General features: G+C 40.2%; 1 protein-coding gene across 12 annotated transcripts in view; it reads left to right on the top strand.

Annotated features, from left to right (window-relative positions):
• Positions 1–27,037, top strand: part of LOC308478489 (uncharacterized protein) — a 451,389-nt gene that overhangs the window by 109,747 nt on the left and 314,605 nt on the right. The window contains exon 5 of one of the 12 annotated variants that reach the window (XR_013987049.1): positions 22,840–23,114. The exons of 10 other annotated variants lie outside the window; for them this stretch is intronic. The gene's annotated coding sequence lies outside the window, so the exon portion shown is untranslated. Of the gene's footprint in view, positions 1–17,084; positions 18,052–22,839; positions 23,115–27,037 lie in introns of those variants that run through there. One more of the 12 variants, XR_013987050.1, reaches the window with a different exon arrangement.

The raw sequence follows: 27,037 nt of genomic DNA, 5'->3' as shown, positions 1-27,037 counted from the left end.
TTAGCAAACCCAACCAGTTTGGTGTTGTCTGCAAATTTGATAAGCATTTCTTCCTACACCCAAGTCACTTATAAAAGTGTTTAACAACACATGGCCTGGCAAACAACCTTTCATCACTCCATTTTTCACCTCTCTCCAGGCTGATGAATATCTGTTAGGTATGGTCCATCAACCAGCTACAAATCAACATAATAGTATTGTCTAGCTCACATTTTACCATCTTGCCTACAAGAATATAATGGGGCCGTTACTAAAAACAATGGTGAAATAAAAATATACTACATCCTCATCGGTCCCCTGAACTACCAGGGTGGTAACTCTATAATTTTTTTTAAAAAGAATTTACCTTAGGCAGGGCTTTTTTTGTAAATGCTCATGAACTGACTCCTTAATGAAAACATCTGCTTACCTCTAGTTTCATAGTACTTCACCTGTTCTCCAAGAATTTTAAGGAATGGTTGACAGTGGCTCTGGGATCACACTACAATTTCCTTTAGGGCCCTACAAGACAATTCATCATGTCCTAAATACTTTATTTCAACCGCAGTCTTTTGGAGCTCCCATACCACTTCTTCCTTCTTGAGCTGCAACTCTTTTCTTTCAATAGTTGATCCAGACAATTTTCATTGTGTGCAAAGGGCTGCAGAAAAGTAACAGTGGGTGTGTTTCAGTTTGGTGCCTAGTGTCATTAATGCTAATGTTATCACACAGGAGTAAAGTCAGAAGTTTTAAAAAAAAGTTTGTGATTTATATTTCTAAATATTAGATGGCAGTAGAAAGAGTAATGGAAAGAAAGTAGAGAAGTTTGGTCCAACTCAGGACTGCATGACTGCCATGACAACCATGGGGTTGTGAGTGGATCATATGGATGGTGAGCTTTGAACTGGCTTCATTTGGGTTCATTTAGCCAGTCTGCTCCCGGATGGATTCCTGAATGATCTGGGCACTTTATGGAGAGCATGGCTCACATTCCAGTTGAAGCCCGTGTCTCACTATGGAATGGTAAGATTGTGAGGGCTATAGTCACAATTGCTCCTAGGTGCCCTCGACATCTGCAGGGAGCCAAGAAGGTTGGTTTTCAAAGCACATATTGATGAAGAACTATGCCAGACAATGGCTGGAATGCAAGTTGTGCAAATCTGAGGGAGAATTTGACAAAACACAGGTGGTAGCACAACATCATGGCTAGTAAACTTATTTCTCCACCTCCATTGCATCCTCAGTGAACTGAAATGGGAGAAGGGGTTGCTGAAAAGCAGCCCTTGAGAAGAAACAGCCATTCATTTAGAAGCTCACTATAAGAATTTCAAGAAGCAATTTCAAGCCAAAGTCATTGGTAACGAAATTGGTACCCACTTCAAAGTTGATGCCACAATTGATGTGGATCCTGCAGAGGTGTTTATAGCATCAACTAGTCAGGGATCCATTTAGCTCCCTTGTCCATTGTGGCTTTTAAGATTTAGTAGGGAGGGATGGCCTGAGTGGGTACAGAGAGTAGCTAATGCCTCACTTAGGGAGGGAATGTTGCCTGCCTCATTGGAGGAGGTGGTAGTATGTTCTTTCCTGAAGAGGAGAGTATATGTGAAGAATGTTCTTGTGCTCAGGTTTTGCTTGCAGGTTTCCTCCAGACATCTAGTTGACCACAGTAAGAACAGGATGCTGGATGAGATGGGTCATTGGCCTGATCCAGCAGGCTCTTCTTGTGTTCTTTTGACCCGTCTGGACACTGAGATTTTAGATAACTACTTCCCAGTGAAAATATTCCTTTCTTGGGCAACTGCAGGCATGCCTGGATGAAGATATTAGACGTTCAGATGTGGATATTGCACTTCAATAGCCTTGGTCACCCTGGTTGATAATCTTTAATGAAAGAGAGACAGGGGAGTGCTATCCTGTTGCTCCTGCTCAACCCCACAGCAGCATTTGATAGCATTGACCACAGTTTCATCCTGTCATGGCTCTGTAATGACTAGGGACACCATGTTACTGTGGTTTCATTCCTACCTACATTACCACTACCCAAGAATAGCATTGGAGGACTTCTACTCAGTCTCATTTATGCTATTGAAAGCTTGTCCATCATGCTATTTTATATCTATATGAAACTGCTGGGAGGTGTCAACTGGGGATTTGGAATGTAGCATCATCAGTAGGCAGTATGGATAGAAAATTATTGGTCCAGGAATTACGGAGATGACCTGTTCTGGATGGTGTAGCAGTCCCCCTGAAGGAAAATATATGCAGCTTTGGCATATTGATCTGAAGCTGTTGTTGGAGTTCCAGATGACTTCAGTGCTGAGGAGGGTTTATGCCCAGCTGTGGCAGGTTTGCCGGCTGTGACTGTGAGATTTTGACCAGCTTCGGCCCATCTGAAGCTGATACAGGCTCGTCTTACCGTGAGCCCAAGCAGAGTAGTCCACACAGCAGAAGGATAAGCAGTATGTGCCACATTCTTAACTTTATTTCCACTCTATGCTGAGAGAATACAAACATGCATCTTGCCTCTGTGAGAGCAGAGAAGCAACTCCTCTCGGAAACAAAGAACACAGAGAGAAGAGTGAAAAACAGGAAACCAGTGAACGTCACATCCAGTCTCCCATTCCCGTGGGAATCCAACAGTAACTTGGACTGTGGAATGCAAAACAATGTCTTGTGACTGCAGATGCTGCTCAGTGAGGGAAATAGAAACCAACAGTGACCATTCCTGAAGAGTGTTGGTACTAGTGTACAAGGTCTACAAGTACTTGAAGGATTGTCTCCCCCAATACCTTCTGGCCCATGCTTTGAGGCAGGCCTTACTTCTGGTGCTATCATGAGGCAATGACATTAGGCAGAGCTTTCTTGGTGGTAAAACAGATATGGAAGGCCCTCATTTTTGGTTCTCACCCACGTTGTATTCAACTTAAAATGTTGGTAGTTAAAATACATTTTGGTAGTTAGGTACTCTTTTTAATGGGAATGGTTTATTGCCCTTTGTGTTGTCCTTTAAAGGTTGTTATTCTGTTCATAAATTTAACTATTGGTCTATGATATTTGTATTTTGTTTTAAGGTTGTTAGCTACTCTTGGCTATGGCAGGAGGAAGGCTGGTGTATCAGAACAATAGATTACTACTGTTTGGGCTCATTCACACTTCTATTTGTCCTATTATTTCTTTCATTTGTGCTGTTATTTCTAAGCATGGGTCTGAGGTTTCTATTTTGTCTTGCCACTTTCCCTGTTTACTGCTGAATCAGAACAAACTTCAGTCTATAGAAAATCCAATGGGTGTTTGTTCTGATTCAGCAGTAAACCATGGGTTTGCCTGGGGAAAGTGGTGGGACAAAAGAAAAGCCTCTCGGACCCATGTCTAGAAATCACGGGGCATACGGAAGTATCGATGAGCCGTGTTGCTGCTGCACGTTTTCCTGTTCAGAGGGAATTTTCTTTTTGCTGTTTTATCTGTTGCCATTGTTTTTTGTTTCAGTGATATTTTATTTCAATTTTTGCTTTTTATGTTATCGTTATCTTTTGTAAGGAAATCTGGGACATGAATTAGTTAAATGAAAATAAATAATAGGAAAAGCTTCACTGGCTTAATTTCTGCATGTTAAGGTACTGTACAATTAAAACATAGGAGCCAGATTTTGGGGGGAAATGGTAGCTAATAACAGTTTACACAGCTCTTGATGCTTTTCCTCTCAGATGAAAATCACAAATAGTCAAAGTTCAAAGGAACACAGATAAAGACCAGTAACGATATCAAAATATGTTGATGGCTGTCCCTGTGCAAATGTGTCATTTATGGGGCATTTATCTGCTTGTGATGCAGGATTCTAGGCTTTCAGTTTTGCTCCGCTACATAGTCCCTCTTCAATGGTCAGCTGGCAACAGTGGGGTTAATTTACAAAGTGGGAGGGGGTCCCCATTGACAGTAAATCAGTAATAAATATGCAACAATTCAGTTCCATTTGCAGTCTCTAACATGCAAATGTGACTATCTTATATAATCCAATTATAAAAAGTCAGCGGTGCTCTCCCTTGCTGTTTCTAAGGTTTGAGTATCTAGTGGTATGGTTTTTTTAAAAACTTGCTTACCTTTTTAAAAGCTATCTTTAGAAGCCTTTTAAATCAGATTTTGTAGTTGTTTTCGACATTTTAATACAGAATATTTTCTCGTGTTACTTTTTCTTTAGAATGCAGCTTTATTAATATAATTAGATTTATTTTGTTTAAATATTTATAGACTGCAATTCCATATGAAATATTGCAGGGCAGTATACAACCTAAAAACACAGTGTTGTAATCCATATGTGTATAGGCAAGGAGTTAAATATATGAAGAAGAATAAGCAAGTTTTATATTAAAAAATGCATTTTAGGTGCTTAAGTATTTTAATGTGTTCCACAAGGTTTTTGGAGTAGGTATATATGGTAATAAAAAATGTACCTTAAGGACAGCTTCATAAAAATAATAAGATAATGTGAATTAGGAATGTACTCAACTGACTTTACACTGAGCTAAATGGACACTGACTGTCAAAATACATATGAAAAGCATGCTGAAACAAATGGCTAATTAGAAAAAGAGGAAAAAAAGAGCAGTATTTGTTTTCCTTCACAGCTTGGCCAAATAATGCTTAACACAAATACATAACTTATTTTGAAGGATCTGTTGTGTCAGTATTTGACATGTCTCTATCTCAGGCAACAATTAAATATATGTGCAAATGTAAATGCAGGCTATCTGTCATTGTCCATTTCATGGTAGTGAAGCTTACAGCTTGCCTCTCCCAACAAGATCATTTTGCCAGCATGGCATTCTGGCTGTAAAAATGCATATTTGATTACCTCATCAAAAACCACTAATCCTGATGATGCCTTCCTTCAGAGAAGACCCATTGTTCATAATAGGTCAGTGGTTAGGCAGCTCTCAAAACTAACTTTGGGCTATACATTCTGCTTACCTACTGGAGCAAAAGTGATAGGTCCTAATGGAATTGTGGATCAGAAGTTGAGTGACGCATCAGGAAGCTCAACAAGGCAGCTGGTGAAGGGGAAGAAATAGCCAACTACTGTCATCTCTTACAGCCAAGTGGACTCTAAATGCACACTATTCCAGCATTGATGAAAACTGGTCACATTTTTCTTGAGACACCACTTTTTATTATTAAACAAAGGGACAGCTGTCCGAAGGGTTTACAATTCATGGATAACTTAGAGGTTACACCAAACAGGAAGTTGGACAAGAACGTTGTTGCATTTTTTAAAACAAGAACACAGCAGTAACATGCCATCAGTGGTTAGTGTGTTGGAATAGAACATTGGACACCAGGGTTCAAATCCCCACTCACCCATGAAGCTCACTGGGTGACCTTGGGCCACTCACTGCCTCTCAGCCAAATCCTCTACACAGTAGGGTTGTGGGGATTAATTGAGGGGGGGGGAAACCATGTACAGTCACACCTCATGTTGCGTTCCGCTCTTCTTACGGACTTTCAGCTTACGAACGTGGCAAACCCGGAAGTGTTTACTTCCGGGTTCACCACCCACGCATGCGCAGAAGAGGCACTCTAGTTGCGGTCTTTTCGGGGTGCGAACGGCACCCCAAAATGGATTATGTCTGCTACTAGAGGTACCACTGTATTCCACATAGAGCTCGTTGGGAGGAAAGGTGGGGTATAAATGTGATAAGTAAGTAAGTAAGTAAGTAAGTAACATAATAAACCCAAGATTCCATCCAGATACAATTAAGTCAGTGATACCTAGTGACTAAACTACGTAATGACATTATCTATACATTTTCCCTCTTTTGTTTAAAAAAGCCATTAAATAAATCAGTGCTGTTGAAATCTGTATGTATTCAGGTATTCAGTCACTCATCTCTAATCTTGAAGGCTTCCAAATAACTTGTCTAGAGCAATTGACAGTCTGAGTAGTAATATTGCTGTCAGTCTTACACGATGGCTCTAGCTGAGTCTCAGTAGATGAACTTGAGTTTTCAAACACCATTTGTGCATTCAGCGATTGTGCCTTCTTAGGAATAGGAAGATGGCATTTCTTTCTGTGAAGTATTCCACCCCTGAGTAAAATATGATCTGAGTTTTCTTTGGACAGTAAGTGGAGTCTGCTATGTCTTTTCTACATCAAGTTTGAGATAAACTCTCTCGCCTGGAGTTAAACATGGTAGATCTTGCACTAAATTGTGCTCCTCATAACTTATTTTAATTTGGATTGAGATTCTTCTCTAGAGTTGGATTGGGTGGTTCTGATTTCTCTTGCCAGTAGCAATTCTGTTGAGCTATATCCTGCAGCTATCAGTAATGTTGACCTGTAGTTTAGAAGATCTGTATGTGGGTCAATCTATCATAAAACGTTATTTGCTATTGGTACTGCTCCCTCTGCCTCCCTATTTGCTTGTGGTTGGTCAGGGTTAGTGGTAACATGGCAAAAGTTGTAAAATGTCTGGAATGATGGGGATTCTGCTGCCATAAATTAAGTTGCATTGCTGGACAGATACTCATTTGGAATACCAAAACAAATGAAGGTGTTCTTCAGTTAATCTACATTACTTCAGCGGGCAAGGTCAGGGAAAGGAATCATCTCAGTATACATAGAACAGTTGTTCATGGCAACTAAATACTATCAGCCTCAAATTTACACCCACCCGCTGAAGATAGAGTTACCAAGCATATAGAACAAGTCTGCTGAAGACGAATTAATTTGTTCATAAATGACCAGGAGTTAGAGGTGAGCAGTAACATTGCCAAGTATGCTGATGATACCAAATTATTCCGAGTAGTTAAAACAAACAGAGATTACAAGGAACTCAAAATAATCTCTCTAGTTGGTGTGGATGAGAATTAAAATGGCACAAATGGCTCAATGCAAGAAACTAGGTCGGTGAAGAAGCTCAGGGTGCAGTAGATGTGAAAAAGCTGAACTCCATATTGAGGATCATTAGGAAAGTGATTGAAGATAAAAAAATTAATATCATAATTCTAATGTATAAAATCTGTGCTGCGATCACACTTAGAATGCTGTGTACAGTTTGGGTCAATGCACCTCAAAAAGGTTGTTATAGAGCTGGAAAAGGTACAGAAAAGCTCAGCCAGAATGATCAAGGGGCTGGAGCAACTCGACTATGAGGACTATGGGGTTTGTAGTATAGAAAAAAGGTGAGTGGGGACATGATGGAGGTGTATAAAATTATACATGGTGTGGAGAAAATGGAGAGAGAGAAAGTTTTCTCCCTCTCCTAATACTAGAACCTGGCATTATTGAATGAAGCTAAATAGAGGGAGTTTTAGACAGACAAAATGAAGTATTTCTTCACACAGCATATAGGAATACACTACCACAGAATGCAGAGATGGTTATCAGCTTGGCGCTTTTAAAAGGGGAATAGACAATTACATAAAGCATAAGGCTGTCAATGGCTACTGGTGATCATGATGGCTATATTGCCTCCAAGAGCAGTATGCCTTTAAAAACCAGTTGCTGGTAATTGCAAATGGGAGCGGTCTCTTACATATGTCCTTTGTGGGCTTCTCATAAGCATCTGGTTGACCATCTTGAGAACAGGATACTGAACTAGATATATTCAGGAATCTGTATTCTTATGTTCTTAATGCATTTATGTCAAAGTTATATCTGATTGTTCTGAATGACAATTCTAGCTATCTCAGGTTAATAAGTACAGTAATCACTTGTGTGAGAACCTTACACCACCAAATTATGGAGTTCACACTTAATCTTCAGTCTCTTTGGTCCAGTCTCTTTGGTCCAAGTCCAACATTCTATCCCATAGACAGCACTTCTCACAGCTAAAGACAGTACATTTTTAAACATGTTGGTAAGTTGGCAACCCTAATAAGCAAAAGTACTAGGGCTAATTCATACATCTGAAAACCTAGTAACTTAATGTTGTTTAGAGACATTTATGCTTATGACATAGTCATATATAATGCTTTTAAATAAATGTATCAAACCCATTTATTCTATTCTATCCCTTTATCCCTCTAAGGGACGTGGGTGGCACTGTGTTCTAAACCACTGAGCGTAGGGTTTGCCGATCGGAAGGTCGGCGGTTCGAATCCCTGCGACGGGGTGAGCTCCCATTGCTTGGTCCCTGCTCCTGCCAACCTAGCAGTTCGAAAGCATGTCAAAGTGCAAGTAGATAAATAGGTACCGCTCTGGCGGGAAGGTAAACGGCGTTTCCATGTGCTTCTCTGGTTCGCCAGAAGCGGCTTAGTCATGCTGGCCACATGACCTGGGAGCTGTACACCGGCTCCCTCAGCCAGTAAAGCGAGATGAGCGCTGCAACCCCATAGTCGTTCGCAACTGGACTTAACTGTCTGGGACCTTTACCTTTACCTTTATCCCTTTAAAAGTTAAGTAAAGTTGTGTTTGTAACCCAATTGGACTGAAAACATAAGTTGTGAGCTTTGCAGAACACAATGTATCTACTTGGGTAAGAAATAGTTCAAGCCTTAGCAACTGCATGGCAACCAGGATGGAGCAGTTACATTTGTGTGTTTGTTTGTATGTGAATGGATTCTTCTTACAGGAAGGCTAAGAAGTAGGTGTGGCCTAGTTGACAAGCAATGTCAGCAACACAGACTTTTCTACTTCACTATACAGAAACTTTGGGACTATGCAAAGGGAGAATATTCCTATGACTGCGAAAAGAATAGTACAGAGATCAACTTGGATTTTGGCATTGCTGGTCCTGTAAGCTAATGGCATTCTAGATCCTGTGAGATAGGACAGTGCTTTCCCATCCCATGTTCTGTCTCCAAGCAGTTCTGTTTCAGTGCCAATTCAGAGAAGGCACTTTGAGCAGAGAAGCCAAGGTGGAGTAGCAATTCAGAGAAAGCAATTTGGGGCAGAGAAGGCCTAGTGGAATGGAGAAGACAAAGAAGACCAATTGGGGAAAGGATTACAATTCACAACAAGGATTACAATTCAGAGAAACAGCAAAATTTCACAATTTCCTAATTTTGCTTGTTACAGGATCCCTAACCCAGGTCCTTGGTATGTGCCTCTGTGAGTAACCTCCATCCCCCGTGTCTGTGAATTAAGGTTTAGAAAGGGGTAGGGAAAGGGAAAGTTATGCTATGAAAAATGCTATGAAATGAGGCGCTGTAACTTTGAATCAGTTCTGTGTTAGTGTCTACCCTTTGGAACTCCCTCTCTCTGAACTAAGTCAGGCACTGACTGTGATTAGCTTTCTGCACCTGCTTAAAACCTACCTGTTTACCCAGGCCTTTGCTGGCTATTAATTCTCAGCTTGGAATAAAATATATTGCTGGGTATGGTGGGTGGAGTTTTACAGTGGTTTAATGTTTAATATGAAATACATTTTATTATATTTGTATTTTGTGAACTCTGGTTTCAGATGAAGAGCAATTTAGTAAGAAGGCATGTGGAGGCCTACAAGTGCTATAAGACCACACATAATTGCACTGTTGTTTTTTGCCACCATGAAGGAAACTATATCAGGAATCAGTCAACTTGAATGACTGTGGTCAAATATACTTCAGCAGTGTGAACAAATGCAATAACAGGAATGCCTTCTGCCGGCTACAAACTAGATGGCTGTAATGTGCTATAAAGACAGGTTGGAAACTTCAGCTGGTCCAGAACGTGCTTCCCAGAGTCCAGTTGTGGGTAGGGTGAGCAGCATCTCAATTATGTCAGTTGTCCTGTACACTGGTGCGTTTTGGGACTCAAATTAAAGTGCTACTTTTGACCTTTAAAGCCCTAAACAGTTTGGGTCTAAGCTGTTTATTGAACTGCCTGCACCCATGCCATTGTGTCAACACTTTAAGGTCTGCTTTCGAAGATCTCCTTGGGTGGCTATCCCTTGGTCAGTTCCGTAGGTGGTCTCATTAGAGAAGTCATTTTTTGAGGTGACCTCATGGCTATGTATTATTATTATTATTATTATTATTATTATTATTATTATAATTTCTATACCGCCCTATACCTGGAATTTCCATTCACTAGACCTGCATCAGCTTTCTGCATTGCAGGATTTTTGGATGCCCCTCAAGACTTACTGTATTTGTTTTTCAGATAACCTTCTAGGCACAACTGTTTTAGATCTGTGATGGTCTGCTTTTCCCCAATTCCGTTATTATTATTATTATTATTATTATTATTAATGTGTAGCACTGTTGAGTGGTAGTTTAAAGTTTAAAAAGTTTGAATTCTTTTTATCTTTTTATCTTTTTTTTTTTTAAATGTAAGCTGCTTTGGATGGGCCCTGAAGAGTGGCCTTAAAATATTTTAAATTAAAAAGAAATAAATCACATTTATGTCCCATTACACAATATCAATTTGCACACATAAACAATCTGTTTCCTAGTTCATTTGGGCTTATGAAAGTTTTGTGTTAATATTAGGTTAGCGATGAATGCAAAATAATTGTTTCAGAGACTATATTCTGCATTGTTTATAATTTTCCTATGAACTACTTTTATGTATATTCATTTTAAATGATACTATGAGTTTTATATGTGAACATGCACACCCATTATTTTGTGTTTATTGTGTATGGACATAATTTAAAATTTATCATCTAATTCTTGTGGGACTTTGTCACCAATGAGAACATTCTTTTGATGCAAAGAATGACTGCTTACCTGGTCCAGAGGTGGACGGAGGTTGTTGTCCAGGGCAGCAGCCCCTCACACACTTGGAGGGTGAAATGACTGTTGGAATGCCTCCCTGGCCAGCCACTGCCTTAAAGTTTGAAATTGCCCTATCAGGGGCCAGCTGGGGTAAGTGGAAGTCTCTGTCCAGAAGACAATCATGGGGCAGACGGGCCGTAGAGTTTCCCTCAGCAGCCTAAAGAGGGCCACCTTAGTAGACCCACATCTTGAATGACCTCAGGCATGATCCTGCTTAAGCATCAGCCCTCCATCTGGAGGCTGATAATGGATTTATACCCAGTACCTGAGCCAAAGCCTACCTATATATGTAATCAATAAAATTTGTGGCCTATTTTAAATCCTGTAACATTGTCCCGTCAGGTTTGTTTACACTTGTTGATGCTTGGGTTTCGCCCTCTGGGAGGGGGGCACTGTGGGTGGGCCCGTTATAGATATGTATATATTTATAAGCAAACATTATAAAAATTAAAACTCATTTGTTTCAATATCAGAGTAGATGTGAGGGTGGATCCATATCAGAAAATCTTATAGCCATTTTCATTATGCATGGTTTGGTAAATAATATCAGTTTAACTGCTCAGCTATACATAGGTTGCCTAGTAGGGGCTCACTCCTGTCTATGGCTCTTTTTTTCTGAGAAGAATACTGGGAAATGTCTTACAGCAGTGCCCCTGTTGTAGAGAAATTTAGGGTAACTAGCTGGATAAAAAGCAGAGCTGTACAACATTTGTGCCATCTGTTGTTGTCAATGCTTGTGGTGCCATTAAAATTGTTAAATGAAAAACAAACCTGAAAAGCTTTCTTTTTATTGCCCCTAGATGTTTTCATCACAGAGTTGTATGTGTAAGGTTGCTTTAAAACATATTTGTTTCCCCATAAAACTCATTTTTGTGATGCTCACAATGCTAGTCTAGGTTAATTCATGGGATTTTTTTATTTTCAAAAAACCCTTCCCCTCATTGAACATAGGGTTGGCTTTATACTAAAATCTCTTCTGTGGGCAGCAGGCATTGTAGTCCTTAGACATTTATTCAACAAACCAGCAAATACTTCAAAAAACACTTAAAGTACTAGAAGGTTTAATGGATTTAGTATAATTGAATATAAGTAGCAATGGACTGGGTTTTTTCAAGATTTTTCAATGTTTCATGTCTCTATCCTAATGGGATAAATGACACTTTTTATTTTACCATTACTCTGTATCAAGTCTCCTATGCCTAATGTTAAATAATTCCTCAAATCTTGATTTACTTGACTGAAAAATGACCCTGAGCATAAATTCGAAGCAGTAGAATGCTAAAATTCCTTGATGTTTCCCATTCTTTTGTTAAAACAAGAACATGGTGTCTTAAATCAGCCCAATAATTTGGGATGGTAGATACTGAAACAACTAATTTTTCCTCTCTCCTGTAATCTGAATAGACTTCAAAATGCCCACAAAGCACAAAAGTGTGCTGGTTCATATAATTTGTTAGCAAGGATAAAAAAGGAAGAAGAAAGGAAATGATTTCCTAAGCGTGTGAATCAGCCCAGCTTTAACAGATATTTTTCTGTCATGTGCAGCCTGAAGGCTTATGCCTATCGGAGCTTTATTTGACAATTACCACTTGCCAGCATAATTAAATGATAATTTATAAATACTGAGAGAGCATTATGTGGAAGAGCAAATAGGTGCTTATCAGGGCATTGAATAAACTCAATCTGCCTCACTGACAATTTTCATCTCTTATCAGGGTTGTTAACTGCACACGCTCTCTCCCACTCTCTCTCACATTCTTTTTTGTTTGATAACTCTTAGGTCGATTGTATCTACCTGTCTCTGTGCTACTTTCTTTCCTCCTTATATTTCTGGCACAACATAAATATATTTCGGCTATTTATGCAGCTTTTACAATCAATATATTTCTTCTTTAAAAAACAACAACAGTTTATGCAATACAGGAAAATGAATGCAATTTTATGTTTATGAAATAAATCTGCAGGTTTTAGAACAAAAGGCTACTGTTGCTGAAATACATAAGAAATATTTTAGCTAGTTGCACTTGCCCTTTATTACAGTTCTTTGAGTTCCTTGAGTCTTCAACCTTAATATGTGTGTCTAGGAGAGAGAGTAAAAGAGAGACTGATATTTCTGAATAAGAAGAATGTGTTCAAATTTGCAGATAAATTGGTGAATGCTCATTTTCTCTCTCAACAGAGAAAATGCTTCATTCTCGTAGAGGGAAATGACACTGTGTAGTCATAACATTGAAAAGACGTTGTTTGCATGTTGGATGTAAAAATTGCCAGGAAAATAATTCTGGAGGGCTTGTATCTTTTGTCCCGTCAATATTTCTTCTCTAGCTCCTTAAGTTATTATAAACAGCGGTTTCTGCAAACGAAGGCAGGCTACTATGCAATAGGTAAAAACACAGATTGATGCCAGGCAATTTAGATTAAACCTATAGAGGGGGGAGAGGGAGGAAAGTGTGTGAGGAATCCTGTATTTGAATAGAAACAAAACAGCTGAATGGTTAAAAGCGCGGGGGGGGGGGGAATGAAATTCCATGCCTTTAGAAAAAGCATGTAACAGAAAAGGAAAGGAGGGGGGTAAGGAAAGCAAGACACATTAATAGGCCACAGAGACAGAATTTTTGTTCTATTGTGGAATTAACTAATGGTAGGAACTTCTGATTAGGGTTATAGTGGTTTGAGTGAGCAGAACACCGCCAGCTTAACTGGAAAAATAAAGGGCTTCTGTGTTTAAAGTTGTCAATTCTGCAAATCATTCACCATTTATTAGTTATAAATAGTAATTATTTGCTTCCCCCACCCCTTTGCCCCGACCTGGAAATGATCTTTCACATTCAAATATTTAAATATACACTCCTCTAGCCATTCACAAAAACAACATCCTAATGTTAGAACAGGTTTTTGAAGAAGGAAATAATTTGAAAGTGGTGGATTAGTTTCCACCTTTTGAAACGCAGTGCTTTCTGTAATCTTCAAACATTATTTAGGATAATGGAAGCCATCATCCTGGTTCTCAAATGTTAGCACTTCCATTAGAATTTCCTGCTACCTCTTATTTTTTATATTAAAATACAAGGCTTAAAAGGTATTATCTTACTAAGGGAGGGCAATTGTACAGATGATTTGATTGAATAAAGGGAAGAGCTGTACAGGCCTTTTAAGATCAAGGATGTATTGATGGAAAGCTATCATTAGAGACAATTAATGTTCTCCAAGGGAAGAAATTGATTATGGACAGAGATGGACCCTAAGGAGGAGATATGTCTTAATGCTTCAGGGCCTTAAGGATTAGACTCTATTCACAGCATCTGCATTTTTAACCCTTTTAAAGGACTTGGAGTCTTACAAAAACTACCTAGTGCTGAGGAACGAAAAACATGTGCTTTCACTTTACTTCAGTGCATGTATATGTTCATCTGTTAGCTAGTTTAAATGGTTGTTTCTTTAAGTTGCTAACATTATACTGAGCAGCATTAAAATGCCCAGTTTCATACTGGTAGCTGAATATGATGGTTTGTATAGCATAGGATTATTATACTTTTCTTCTGGTTTCCATTTGGATGTGATCTTCCAACACCTAGCGCCTTGGGAGATACGGTTTGTGATTAAGAGATTTCTCCACCCACCATCGTTTGCACCCTGAGGCTGGCTTGAGGTAGAAGGCTTATGTTCCAAGAGGTTAAGCTAATTTGAGTGCGGGGAACAGTTCCCATCTCAAAAATATTGGATTGGGGAAGGGGGAATACAGAGCCCAACAATGTCTTTCTTTACCTTTAGTACTCTGGACTAAGCTTGAGTGAGTGAGTGAATTAATGAATAAAATTTATACTTTTACTTGATACCTGGTGAGATTTACATAAAATCACATTTAAATCCACAATCTTAAACCTATTTTAAAGAAAAGGGAAACAATAGGGAAAGGTAAAAGGTATTCCAAAAGGAACTGGATAGAAGCTACTTGCGATTTTACCTTTGTATTGGGAGAATTAAGCGAAGTTTACTTTTAAAATATTTATTTATTTAGGATGCAGTTCACTATGCTCTTGCATAGATTCCTTTAATTTCAATGGGAATTGTGCCAAGAAAACTTTCCAGTGGATTGAGCCCATGATTTTGAATGCCGTAAATAAAAAAATTATGAAATTGTCCAGTAGCACCTTAGAGACCAACTAAGTTTGTTCTGGGTGTAAGCTTTCGTGTGCATGCACATTTCTTCAGATACACTGAAACAGAAGTCACCAGACCCTTATATATAGTGGGAGGGTGGGGTGGGGTTTTTCTAAGAAGGGTAGTAGGAGATGGGTGATTGACTCAATGGGTATGGTAAACCTGTTGATGACTGTTAACGACTGCAATTAGTCCTGCAGGAAAAAGCAAGGGATAGTATGCAGATGACCCAAAAATAGCTTTAGCATATATATTGAGATAAGAATCCAATGTTTTTATTCAGACCAGGTCTCTCCATAGTTTTCCATTTAGTAATAAACTGTAATTCAGCAACTTCTCTTTAAAGTCTATTTCTGAAATTCTTTTGTAATAAGACAGCTGCTTTGAGATCCTGTATTGAATATCCTGGGAGACTGAAGTGTTCTCCTACTGCCTTCCCTGTCGTGATCCCTCATGCCAGATTTATGTCCATTTATCCTTTGGCATGGGACACGGATGGTGCTGTGGTCTAAACCACAGAGCCTAGGGCTTGCCAATCAGAAGGTCGCGGTTTGAATCCCTGCGATGGGGTGAGCTCCCGTGGCTCGGTCCCTGCTCCTGCTAACCTAGCAGTTCGAGAGCACATCAAAATACAAGTAGATAAATAGGTACCGCTCTGGCGGGAAGGTAAACGACGTTTCTGTGCGCTGCTCTGGTTCACCAGAAGCAGGGCTTAGTCATGCTGGCCACATGACCCGGAAGCTGTACGCCGGCTCCCTCGGCCAATAAAATGAGATGAGCACCACAACCTGGACCTAACGGTCACGGGTCCCTTTACCTTTATCCTTTGGCATAGCAAATTAAAGATATTCATAATAATAATAATAATAATAATAATAATAATAATAATTTATTTATACCCCACCCATCTGGCTGGGCTTCCCCAGCCACTCTGGGTGGCTTCCAAAAAAATATTAAAATACTGTAATACATCAAACATTAAAAGCTTCCCTAAACAGGGCTGCCTTCAGATGTCTTCTAAAAGTCTGGTAGTTGTTCTCTTTGACATCTGGCGGGAGGGCGTTCCACAGGGAGGGTGCCACTACCGAGAAGGCCCTCTGCCTGGTTCCCTGTAACTTGGCTTCTCATAGTGAGGGAACTGCCAGAAAGCCCTTGGTGCTGGACCTCTGTGTCCGGGTAGAACGATGGGGGTGGAGACTCTCCTAATCATTAAATAATAGCAATGCCTTCAAAATTATCCTTAGAGACCAGGTCAATTCATGTCAGATCTGTTAAGGACAGAAAGTTCATTAACACTGAATGATAAGGTAAAGGGACCCCTGACCATTAGGTTCAGTAGTGACCGACTCTGGGGTTGCGGTGCTCATCTCGCTTTACTGGCCGAGGGAGCCGGCGTACAGCTTCCGGGTCATGTGGCCAGCATGACGAAGCCCTGCTTCTGGTGAACCAGAGCAGCGCACGGAAACGCCGTTTACCTTTCTGCCGGAGCGGTACCTATTTATCTACTTTCACTGCGTGCCTTCAAACTGCTAGGTTGGCAGGAGCAGGGACCAAGCAAAGGGAGAGCACCCCGTTGTGGGGATTCAAACCACCGACCTTCTGATTGGGAAGCCTTAGGCTCTGTGGTTTAACCCACAGCACCACCCGCGTCCCGCAACACTGAATGATACTTACTGAAATTCTTTGGAATTTGAAATTGGAATTGACAAATAGAAAGTATGAAAGTAACAGTATTAGCAAAGCAAATCTGCTACTGCTCTGGGGCCTGCATAATCACATGATGTTAGGCATGTAGCTCCAGGCTGCATCCAGTTCCTGGGGCAACATATGTGGTTCCTGTCATTAGATCTTGAACTGTGAGTGCAGTCTCAACTGGATGGCTGGTGGTGTTAGCATGAGCACTGTTGATCAGCTGTAAAGAGAACTTACCGTATTTTTCGCTCTATAAGACGCACCAGACCACAAGACTCACCTAGTTTTTGGAGGAGGAAAACAAGAAAAAAAATATTCTGAATCTCAGAAGCCAGAACAGCAAGAGGGATTGCTGCGCAGTGAAAGCAGCAATCCCTCTTGCTGTTCTGGCTTCTGTGATAGCTGCGCAGCCTGCATTCGCTCCATAAGACGCACACACATTTCCCCTTCCTTTTTAGGAGGGAAAAAGTGAGTCTTATAGAGCGAAAAATACGGTAATTCAGTCTATTTCCCCACCAAACAAACCCCAAACCCCTGTGATTTTTTTGTTTGTAGAGATGATGATACAGATCCTTTTGAAGTACCTGTAGCCAAGGCATGCAGATACACAGACAGACACACACACACACACACACACACACACACACAGAGAGAGCGCAAGACTGGGATCAACTTTTTACAAGACAGTAGAGTTAGATTATGCTGACAATTTACATATGACCTTTCCTCTTCATCTTTGTTCTGAAAACAAATTTCATTTTTCAAAATCTGGAAGTGAAATGCACACTGTGAAAATGAGAATACATATAATTATCTTGAAATAAAAGCTTCTTTTTTACTTTTAACATGCTTACCTAGCAATCCTGTGCACACTAATTTAAAAATAAGCCCAGGTGGACAGAGTTGGAATAACCTTTGAGTATAGGTGCCTAGGGTTGCAATGTAAATTTATTTTGGAATGAAATGCTGTAAATACGACATTTAACTTTTTTGTTGGTATGAATTAACTTTAATTCCAAGAACCACTTTAATGCAAACCAAATTTAATGCAAAATAAGTTATGTTGGGTTGTATCTGACACTGCTGTTCAGTTCACATAACAGACTTGCACACTGAAACCTTCTCTTCCCCTTTGAGGGTGCAGCTCTCATGCACCCTCAAAATCTGCTCCAGAGGATGCTCTGGAGCAGATTTGGGGGGAGCAAGGCGGAGGGAGTTCCACTGTGTGAGTGGAACTCTGCTTCTGCAGCAATGGATAAAGCCCATTATATATTTTCTCTTAGCGATTTTTTAATTTACCCTGTAGGCTTGTTATGTTTAGGGAAGCTTTTAATGTTTGGCACACTATTGCATTTTAATATTTTGTTGGAAGCAGCCCAGAGTGGCTGGGGAAACCCAGCCAGATGGGTGGGGTATAAATAAATAAATAAATAAATAAATAAATAAAGCTTTATTTAACCAAACGTTGTTTAAGAAGACAGAAAAATATCCATATTAAAAAACATAAAAACAGTTAAGAGTTTAAAAATAGTGTATGCTGCCTATCAACTTGTGTTTACTCCTTGCTTTTCAATATTGTAGTGTAAAGAAATGAAAAGTGTGTGTGATATATATATTCTGATGAATATTGCCTTAATATCTATCTTTATATAGGAAACCAGAAACTGTGTGGTCATCATTACTGTAAACTCAATTTGTTTATGCACTGAATAAATTAGTATAGTCTATATAATAATATCTGTAGGAAGCACGCCTTTGGAGAGAACATGTCTATCATGCATAGCAAGGATAAGAAGATTAGAAGAAGAGATGAAAACAAACAGAAAGAGACTACTTATAAAAAAAAGAGGGGAGGAAGCACTGGGGAAGGACTGAAATCAAAGAAAGCTAATCGATTTTCTTTTTTGCACACTTTGTTTTCATTTCATTATAATAACCAGACAGGGAGGAAGGTAACGAGAGAGGATATCAGTGGGCAGCAAGCAGCTTCACCTGCATTTCTTTTCCTTTTCCTTTTAGCAGTGAGCGTTCTTTAATTGCTAGGTTAAAAACAACAACACCGCGCACACATACGTGCACACACACATTTAAGACTGGCAACATATGTTGCTGTCAGCATGTATTTAGCACCTGCAGAAATGAACATGAAAAAATGTGACAGCACATAGGTAGAGCCCCCCACTATGCCAACTGTGAGCACTGTCAACAAATTTTACTTTGTTAATTTTTTCTTATTAAAAGGAAGGAGGGGGGAAATCCTGGAATCCAAGAAAAGAACTGAGTAGTGCAGGTGTTTCAGGCGTCACAACAACATAATCTAGTGGCACAGAAGGGAAAGTTCCCTGTGGCTTGAGATTTTAAGTAATTTTGTAGCGCAATCCAGCAAATCCATGTGTGGGAAATACCGTATTTTTTGCACCATAACACTCACTTTTTTCCTCCTAGAAAGTAAGGGGAAATGTCTGTGCGTGTTACGGAGCGAATGCCTGCGGGTGGCGGGGAGGATCTGCTGCAGTCATGAGCAGAGGATCCATGGTTCCCCTTCCTTCCCTCCTCCATGGTTACAAAGCATGGATCCACATGGATCCTCAGGATTTTTGCATTGGGCTACTCCAAACTCACTGTCAGATCACATGTCTGTGGCCACAGCATGAACCACAAAAATCATATATCCACTATTTCATTTAGAATATTTTTTTTCTTGTTTTCCTCCTCTAAAAACTACGTGCGTGTTATGGTCTGGTGCGTGTTATAGAGCGAAAAATATGGTACACAAGAGAAGTATTTGTGCAAGAGAACAGGATTTTCTCACTGTATTTTATTTATGTCTGGTTTTCTATACCAGCCTTTTGTCATTACTGTCACTCAAATATTTCACTGACAGATTATTTTTATGCTACTGGTAGATAAAAAATAGTTATATGCTTGACATGGAGCAACTGGAGGAAATAAAGGGGCTTAGAGGTATAGGTGAAGGATATCTAGGTCTCATCCACACTTTTGCTTGACCCATATTTTGATCAAATTGTTTACTGATTAATTTGCTCATGTCCAAGAGCCTTACTCCTTGTTCCGCAGCTGTACATTGCGAAAATCCAATCTTGTTTGCTGAATCAGATCTTATCAGATGCGTGGAAAATCCAAAGAGAGGTTTTGTTTAACCCAGCTTCAATTCAGCGGGTAAGATCGAATTTTCGCAAGGCACAGCCATGGAACAAGAAAAGTTCTGAAACCTGGGTGAATTAACTGGTGCACAATATGATACAAATAAGGGTCAAGCAAAAATGTGGATGAGCCCGTAGAGGTATATAGGATGCAAGAAAAGGAATGGTACAGTATGATTTAAAGGGGGCAATATTATACTGGTCCTCAAGGACTGTTTCTCTTACCAGTTTGTCTCCAAACACCATCTGAAGATCTGCTGTTGACCTTGAGTCAGTATATCTGAAGGAACACTCATCCCCCCTACCTTTCTTTCCCAATGATTCACACATTATTTGTGTGTGAGAGTGTGATTGGGATTTATGATCTCTGTTTCATCACTTTGAGCAGTGTTTCCCAACTGGGACCCATATTACCCCCTGGGGACCCCAGGATATTCCAGGGGGGCCACAGCATGAGGCTAGAGGGCCACACAGGGACGTGAGACGTGAATAATTTTTATTTTATTTTTATTCTGGTTAGTTGGCTATCTGCTTGGCCAATCACAAGTGGGTAAGGGATCAGTTCTATTCACTTCCTGTAAAACAGAAATATTGGTGGTTAACCTATGGGATTGCTGTTAGCGTGGCTTATAAAATACTTTGCATGCTAAAAAAATGCTGTAGAATTGCTTAACACTAAAATTTATTCGCTAACAGGTATACTTAATGAACATTATCATTTTGAACCAATGAAACACTTGCTTTTCATTTGAATGTTTTTCTTCTTTTCCAATCTCGGTATTAAAACTTATGCACAGTGGCAAGCACTATGCTTGGGAAATGGAGTGTGCAGAACTGGAGTGCATGGATTACCAAGGCACCATGTGATAGTGGGTTATGTTACCCGCAGGGGCTATTTGAAAATGTTCCACTTTATGGATTAGTCAGCCACAGTCACTGTGCAACTTGACCCAGTTGCTCCCATACAGATGGTGGGCTCTTCAGTTCTTATTATATAAATCTGCAATTGTTTGATACTGTTAAAACTACACCTGCAAGCAATTCTGTTTCTGACATGTATGACACTGTAGACAACCAGGCAGTGGATCTTCAGGCAGGAATAAATGCCTGTCCAGAGTAGAGGATGTATGAAGAAAGTGTAATCAGGCTAGGCATATTTTAATATAGAGATGAAAAATGGGCAGAATAGTTGTTTTGAGATATCTAAGAGCTAACTGTTGATTATGAGAAACAAAGAACTGTCACGGCCTGTGTCTCTACTTCCTCTGCTCCTTGTAAAGTCTTAACACAAATAATACAAGATGTGACTATCATCAGGCTGTATGTCTCAGTTGCCAAAAACTTCATCAGTTCAAGTGGTAAGATGCTGAACATGGAGCAGCAGCAACTCCATATATCTCAGTGTCCTTGAAGGAAAGGTAAGAAGTAATGGACTCAACTTGGATGAAAACAGACTTAGGCTGGATGCCAACGAAACACATTCTGAATGTTAAGGCTGGCTTTGTACTATCACTGCTAGTCTAATTTATTACTGCTTCTTTTCCATTGTTGTTTCGGGATAACTTTGTGTTGTATTGTTCATTGTCTACTCTGCAAATCCCATAGGCAAGCCCATGCAGAGCTTGTCTGAGGCCTGGGGTGGAAGTCTTGTTAGAATAAAGTTATAAACTCAAACAAGATAGCAGCCAGTCACTGGTGGGCCCCCTGGATGGCTTAGCCTTCTGAGGCCTGGGGCAAGTGTACTCAGCTGCCGCTCACTTCTGAACGGGTCTGCCCACAAGACTATATGATGTAGGTTCCCCAACTTCCCACTTGAAATTGCAAGCTGTGGTGATTTCCCAGTTCTAGATTTGACGGTTTTTCAAGCAGGAACCTCAACCATTTCTTGTCTGCCCAAGAATTGCCCAAGTCATTTCTTGTCTGCCCAAGAATTGTGAGAACCGTAACAGGGCATTTGACAAGAGAGGGGATGGATGATGGAATTTCTTGCATATATTTTGAGAAATGTACCACACTCACACTTTTGGAACACTTAAATCAGCTTGGGGGAGAAAGCTAGGTGCCCAAGGCTACCAGGAGTTGAACCCTGATCCCTTCACATCCAAGTACGCCTTCCTATCCACTTCAACAGTCTCTTCTTTGGCTTCTATCTCTTATTTCTCCAACCCTCTGCCACAGCCTTCTTACTTTCCACTGCTTTTCTTTTCACACACTCCATTACATAAGTATCATTTCCTATAAAGAGGAAATGTAGTTTGTCAGAATCAAATGAATACTTTCTACAGACACTGCAGGAGTTAAATGGGACCACGCCACACAGAAGCAACTGCCATCCCACTCTAGTAAAAGATGAGTTGGACCAAAGTCTGATGCAGATTAGCATTGTACTGCGTTAGGCTAGAGCAGATGTAGGAAACCTCCAGGCCTTCAAATGATGCTGGTTTACAGCTCCCATCACATCTGACCATTGAGCTTGCTGGCTGGAGCTGATGGGAGTTGCAGTTCAGCAACATCTGGAGGGCCATGTCCCTGTGCCAGAGAGATTGTTGTTGTGTGGGGCAGTAATAGAGGCTTTAAGAGAGGGTTAGGCAAATGAATAAAGGATAAGCCTATCAATGGCTGCCAGTCATGATGGCTATACTCTGCCTTAACAGCTGGCGGTAGTAATGCTTCTGAAAACCACAGGAGGGGAGAGTGCTCTTGTGTTCAAGTCTTCCTTACACATTTTCCACAGGCATCTGATTGGCTACTTGAGAACAGGATGCTGGACTAGATGGGCCATTGATCTGTTCCAGCAGAATCATCTTATGTCCTTATCTTCCTGTCTATACCAGCACTAGTTCAACTTTCTGAGTTAGTGAGATGACAAAACCCCACAAATCATACTTGTAATAGTGTCATGCCTGATACTTTGAACTTATTTGCTAGCATAGTGGTTCATAGGATCGGCATGTAAGAGTGACAACAGAGATGAAATATGCGTAGCCATATCTGCAGACTTAAACACCTTGTATTAAAGGAGCCACAGTGAGCTGCTTAAAATGAAAGGTCCGAGTGAAGAACAAGGATTAAACTCTATTTCCATCTATTTTTAATGACTGTGGATTATGGAGATCCTAATATCTCAATATTTATGGTTCTGTTTCAGAAGCATCAGTCAGCCAGAAAAAGGTCCTAGAAACAGCATATGTTACACCTCTGAGATGGCAAGGTTAGCAAGCACTTCACTAGCGTCCCAGAGGGGCTATCATTGTAACAAGGATCTGTTTGCAGTAATCACAGGCACTGTTGACAGAGTCTTCTCACCCATCTGCTCAAGGGGACTAGTGTTAACTCTATCAAATCCTAATATTTTAAGAATGTTGATCTCAGGGCCCAAGAGGCCTGGTGACAGGAGTTCTTGCCAAGGCCTGTGCTAGCATCCCTTTATCTTATTACCAACTACTCTAATGCTCCGTAGGCAAAATGCTAAATATGTGTGCAATAAGATAAACTGATTTATGAAATGAAAGAGTGAGGCACTATAATGTTCCTACTGCCTGTCACTAGCTGAAGTCCTTTTTGGACCTTAAGAAAAATTGGTTTTATAGACTTCAGTGCCATATTCTTGACTGTATCTATATCTGTATCTGTATCTATGAATCCCCCACATGCAACAACAAAAACTAACAGCCTAAACTTAAACACTTACATGGAAGTGGTCCCAAATATTTGAAATACATTTTCAAGAAAGTGGATTATGACTGACGTCTAGCATATTTTCCTAAGGATGCTGAGAGGAGATGAAGCCATTGATTATTTGTGCTGTGTGCCATTATAATGAGCAAGTGACTTATCAGAGCTGATGCAAAAATCTTAGCAACAGGGGTACTCAGGGGTATGCAGTGCCGGTACCTTTTTTTCTAGAAGAAAAACACTGAGTGTATGACAAATATATGTGTGGCAATGTGCTACCACTGTCACCATGAGATCAAATATGGAAGACGCTTCCCATCCTACTTGCACCATGGCACAAAGGTGTGTGAAATTTTTCACCCTTCCTCCTTGCCTTGCCCTCATTCCAGACACTTTAAGTACATGAGTCACATAAGGTAAAGGGGTCCCTGACCATTAGGTCCAGCCGTGACCGACTCCGGGGTTGCGGCGCTCATCTCGCTTTATGGCCGAGGGAGCTGGCGTTTGTCCGCAGACAGCTTCTGGGTCATGTGGCCAGCATGACGAAGCCGCTTCTGGCAAACCAGAGCAGCGCACAGAAACACCGTTTACCTTCCCGTTGGAGCAGTACCTATTTATCTACTTGCACTTTGTGCTTTCGAACTGCTAGGTTGGCAGGAGCAGGGACCGAGCAACAGGAGCTCACCCCGTCGTAGGGATTCAAACCGCCAACCTTCTGATCGACAAGTCCTAGGCTCTGTGGTTTAACTCACAACGCCACCTGCGTCCCTATGAGTCACATAAAATGTAGTAATTTCTAGTATGACTATTGGGGAAAAGTGTTCCCCCCTCCCGGAGGGGGGCACCAATATAGCTCCTTGCCAAGGGTGCAAGGGACCCTAGCTATGTCTCTGGCACTCAGGTCTTGCTAGATAGATAGATAGATAGATAGCCAAGCAGGCACGCACGCACGCACGCACGCACACACACACACACGCACTCCTTTTTGGTGTTTTATGATTCATTGAAAGGTGTGATATAAATATTTATAGTAAATATAAATGAGCAACTCTGTGATTCTAAAGGGATGACAGTCCTGTATAGTACAATATATTACAATCAATACTATATGTTGATATACTTTAAAACAAACAACAACAAAGCCCATGATGGCCATTGATTGATTTAAGCTTTATTGTAGCATCCTATCTGTTCCAGTTGCTTCACTGGATTGCACTGCTTAAAGCTCTTTTTTTCCACTTTCAGCTGCAATGCTGAGCTTATTATTTCATGGCTGCTTCACTGAGTTCCTTTAGTGTGTCTCTTCTCTTGTGGATGCATCTGTTAACCTCCTCTGTTCACCCCTTTAGCCCCATCACATATAGAAGAAGTGATTCCAGCAGCTAAATTACATTTATATATGGAAAATATTTAAATGTTCTCACGTCACTTGTCATGATTTCCAGCCCACATTAGCTGCCACCAAAGCACACACAACATATAGTGAATGGTGCTAATAAAGGAAGGGAATAGTGAAGAGACAGCAGAATGAAGTTAAAAGAGAGAAGTAAATGACAGCAAAATAAATAACTTCAATCCCAAGAGACTTTGCATGGACTCCTTGACCATTGGTTTAGGCCAAAACACATACACAGGTCTGTCCAAGTACTTCAGTATACAGAGTTTTCTACTTAGTTTCATGTCCTTGTAGTATATTGAAAGCTACTTCTTGTAAAGATTTCTTTTTCTTTTTTGGTAGTATTTTATTAGGTAGCAGAGGGAGCTGATATTAGAAAAGAACTTCACTACACGAGCAGAAGCTCACACTCTTTGTATTCCAAGCATAGATGGGCTTTGCTCTGTTGATCCCACCAGATGTAAAACACAAGGAGACAAATTGATTGAGCCAGCTCATATAAGTGACTTCCAAGTTACATGGAACCTCAATGAGATAATGTGGATTAGCCTTGAAACTTTCTTTAAACTTCGTTTTTTGTAATAAAAATACAATGTTTGCAATTAAGCAGCTATGTATCTGTCACCTCCCATCCAAAGCATAGAATGAGTAGCTTTTCCATTCTGCCTGATTCAGAGGTTGGGGTAACTCAGAAACGTGCATATTCCCAGACTGATAGATGCTGCTTGTATTTCTTGTGTGTTTTATATCTCTCATTGGTTACTATTTGCCACAGGAGTTGTCCAAAACTGTCATGACAGCAAAGGAGTAGATTTTTTTTTTAAAAAAAATTAATCATCATATCAGGCAGAGAAGGAGAGACTCTTAGGAAAAGAGAATGCCAGGAACAAAATCACAAACCCCCGGGGAACCACTTGATTATAACATTACCCTTGATAAGTTTTCACTACCACATTCAGTTTTAATGAAAATCTCAACTGAATACCTGCACTCTCAAGATATTAGAAATGCATATACATATAAGATAGCATTTGCGCCTTCAACTCTCTTTAAATTCAGTAGGAAGTTCACACTCAAGACCCGCATCATTAGGCATAATTTGGCCTTCTGAACGTTATAATACTTTTGCAGATATATTATATCTTACTGAGGCTCTTGGTACTTAGGCAAAGAATCCCTTACCCAGCTCACATCTAGCCAACAGGGACTACCTTAATGCATAATCAAACAGGCTGCTGCATAGAGATAGCTTATTGGACTTCAATGTCATACAGTTATAGTTTGCAAATACTTTATACCCAAATGTAAGTCAGTGGAAGCAGTGTTTAGGAAGACAAAGCATCTAAACACATTATTAACTTAATAAGGACATCAGAGTCACCAGTGAAGAGTATAAGGATTCTTCATAGGATTTAGAAACAGACAATGAGGGGGCATTTCCCAAGGTTTGAAAGCCAGACTTAGTTTTTTCTTTTTATTTTAGGCCAATGTGGTCTGCAGGGTGCTTTACTTTTCTGTTGGAAGCAGAGAAAAATTTTAAAACCTCGGAAATGTGTGTTTTCTTGTTCTTCCTTTAAGTCATCTGTTGTAATTGGGCTTTCCCCCTTCATTGTTTTAGCAAGGTGCCAAGCCTGGCATTCCTCTTTCTGTCTTTGGCATAAAACCTCACAATAATATAAGTTTATTTTAATCTTAAACCTTTCTCATCAGGGAATAGTGTATGAGTAGGCAGGGAAGAAAAGGGAAAAAGATGTAATTATGTAGGGTGGCCATGTGTCCTACTTTATAGAGCGCAGTTCTTTAATTGAAGGGCTGTCCAAGGACAGCCTTCTAAATATTATTATTTTTTACATACATATTAGGACTGGGCAATATCTGGTTTTCAACATTGTGCTATATCACCAGCAAAGCATTGCAATATACAGTGGTACCTCGGGTTACATATGCTTCAGGTTACATACACTTCAGGTTGCAGACTCCGCTAACCCAGAAATGGTACCTCGGGTTAAGAACTTTGCTTCAGGATGAGAACAGAAATCGTGCAGCGGCGGCGCAGCGGCAGCAGGAGGCCCCATTAGCTAAAGTGGTGCTTCAGATTAAGAACAGTTTCAGGTTAAGAACAGACCTTCAGAACGAATTAAGTTCTTAACCCGAGGTACCACTGTACTGATATATCACAATGTCTGAAATAAGGATGGAGCTGTGTAGAGGTATTAGCTGGCTTCACGGGTTTTCACACACTGATTTTTGCATCCCACCCACCCACCCACCCACC

This window comes from Podarcis pityusensis, assembly GCF_964106645.2.
Source record: "Podarcis pityusensis genome assembly, chromosome: 5".
Lineage (NCBI taxonomy): Eukaryota > Metazoa > Chordata > Lepidosauria > Squamata > Lacertidae > Podarcis > Podarcis pityusensis.
This window is presented reverse-complemented; position numbering and strand designations above follow the sequence as displayed.